The 2,980-nt window shown below is 32.3% G+C and overlaps 1 pseudogene; it reads left to right on the forward strand.

Annotated features, from left to right (window-relative positions):
- The first annotated feature begins 68 nt into the window (after positions 1-68).
- On the forward strand, positions 69-1,571 carry LOC119614884 (annotated as a pseudogene).
- Positions 1,572-2,980: the final 1,409 nt, after the last annotated feature.

Genomic DNA, 2,980 nt, shown 5'->3' on the forward strand with positions numbered 1-2,980 from the left:
AATATTCTAAGAGTATTTAATTTGGTGAAAGATTAAAAATATCAGTTCATGGTTAGTTGTTGTGAACAATTGATCTGAATAGTTTCACTAGCTGCTTATACGATCGTTTGGAGAAAGTATAACGTTCTATTTTTTAGTATTCTTCAGATAAAAAAATTTACAACACAGAAAAATGTCTTCAGTAGGGGAGAAGCCAAAATTGGTGAAGGTAGAGGAAGCAAGACGTTTTATGATCGATTGTTTTAAGGCCGTCAATGTACCACAAGAACATGCTGAACAACAGGCCGATTTTATTGGTGGCAGCCGATTATCGTGGTCATTTCAGTCATGGCATGAAACCGTTTGGAAATGTACCTCAACGATTTGAGCATTAACTCTACCGATGGTGCTGCTGTCCCCACTATTCTTAAGGAAACCCCCTCTACCGCCTGGGTGGATGGCAAAAATGGTCTTGGTGCCGTTGTGGGCAATTTCTGTATGGATTTGGCCATTAAGAAGGCTAAACAAGTAGGTTGTCGGTTGGGTTTGTGCTAAGAACTCAAATCATTACGGCATGGCTGGCTGGTATCCCATGAGAGCCATGAAAGAAGGTTTGGTTGGCATGTCCATGACTAATACCTCTCCCTTGATGGCTCCTCCTACCCGTTCCAAAGTGGCTGCTTTAGGTACAAATCCCTTGTCCTTGGGTGTTCCCGCAAAGGATGATCAATTTTTGCTTGATATGGCCACTACAGCTGTAGCTTTGGGTAAGGTTGAAATTCAACGTCGTAAGGGTGAGTCTTTACCCCATGGTTGGGCCCTAGATGCACATGGTAATGAAACAACCGATGCCGAGTCGGCCTTCCAAACTGGCTGCTTAATGCCTTTGGGTGGTGCTGAAATCAACTCCGGTTATAAAGGTTATGGTAAGTTTCACTCTAAAACAAATTGTTTATGATTTTAATAAATTGCCATGTAACAACAACAAATAATTTTCCTTAGGTTTGGCTGCTTTAGTTGATATCTTATCTGGTGTTATGGCTGGTGCCAGTTACTCTACCAAATTGCGTAAATGGACTGATGTTGATCCCAATTCTACCGCCGACTTGGGTCAAGTATTCATTGCTGTTGATCCTAATTGCTTTGCTCCCGATTTCGAGGAAAGAATGGCCGATTTTAATGGTCGTTTGCGTAGCTGCGAACCGGTAAGTATTTTATGCAAAAAGTAAATGATTTTACTTTCTAATCCTTTGTTTATCTTATTCTATTATTTAGACTGATCCCGAAAAACCTGTACTGGTTCATGGTGATAAGGAATCTATGACAATGAAAGCTGTCGATACCGCTGGTGGTATTCAATATTTACCCAATCAATTACAAACCTGCGAAAGCATATCTCAACGTTTTAATGTAAAACCGTTAAGTTTTGTTTAATTTAATATATTAACGCCTATTAAGACCTCACCCGGTCATAAATTTTAATATAAACTTAAAAACTAAATTTGCAATTTGTCCATTTGTGTAAATATTACTAAATACTTTTACTGGGTTAGAAAATATAAATAATTGTTAGGTTTAATATTTTTCAATAATATAATAATTTTTAATAATTCTTGAAAGTGTTTTCCCGCAATTGCTAGGTAATATATTAAAGTTCATATCTGATGTTACTTTTGACACGTTTTAAAATATAACGGTTATCAAAAATGGCTTGATAAAATATAAACAAAATACTTCAAAATATTGATTGGCATAAAAATAATGTTATAACCTTTGTTATAACTTGTAACATCTTTGGAATATATTTAATCTTAAGTTTAATATATTCGAATTCAACGCAGCTCAAACCTTTAGAAATGCATTATTTGGTCTATGGTATCATTCTACCATTAAGAAGGAATTTAACAGTTCATCAGTTCAGTTCATCAGTTCACCAAGATATATTATAATTAATATACCAAGATAGAAACGATTAACAAGTAATAAAGTTCATAATGGTAATTAAGAAGAAATTAAACCGAAAAAGTTTTGTTCGCAAAATGTAAATTATTTAACAAAAATCATTTTACTTTAATAAAACTCTACTCACAAACTTAACTATGCAATATTGTTTATAACACTAAGATTTAGATAATCAGATAGTTGCTGATAATGAGTGTCATTTAATTTCATTTTAATACTATAACTGTTGTTATCTATTTAATAACATTGTTTATACGACAATTCAACGGGACAACTTTAAAATCATGTTAAAGTTCTTAAAATAAGTTTATGTCGAACAAGTTATGTTCAGTTTATTAACTGGTTTGTAAGATATAAGAAGAGTTATAAATCGGATTTACCTCTTTCTAGATTGTTTACCTCTTTCTTGTTGTTTTTTAGGAACGAGTGGTACTAACTAACTAAGTAACTAACTAACTAACTAACTAACTAACTAACTAACTAACTAACTAACTAACTAACTAACTAACTAACTAACTAACTAACTAACTAACGAACTAACTAACTAACTAACTAACTAACTAACGACTAACTAACTAACTAACTACTACTAAACTAACTAACTAACTAACTAACTAACTAACTAACTAACTAACTAACTAACTAACTAACTAACTAACTAACTAACTACTAACTAACTAACTACTAACTAACTAACTAACTAACTAACTAACTAACTACTAACTAACTAACTAACTAACTAACTAACTAACTAACTAACTACTAACTAACTAACTACTACTACTAACTAACTAACTAACTAACTAACTAACTACTAACTAACTAAACTACTAACTAACTAACTACTAACTAACTAACTAACTAACTAACTAACTAACTAACTAACTAACTAACTAACTAACTAACTAACTAACTAACTAACTAACTAACTAACTAACTAACTACTAACTAACTAACTAACTAACTAACTAACTAACTACTACTAACTACTAACTAACTAACTAACTAACTAACTAACTAACTAACTAACTACTAACTA

Source organism: Lucilia sericata, unplaced genomic scaffold, assembly GCF_015586225.1.
Source record: "Lucilia sericata isolate MDLA Ls3-8-SP2 unplaced genomic scaffold, ASM1558622v1 Contig003579F_arrow, whole genome shotgun sequence".
Taxonomy (NCBI): Eukaryota; Metazoa; Arthropoda; class Insecta; order Diptera; family Calliphoridae; genus Lucilia; species Lucilia sericata.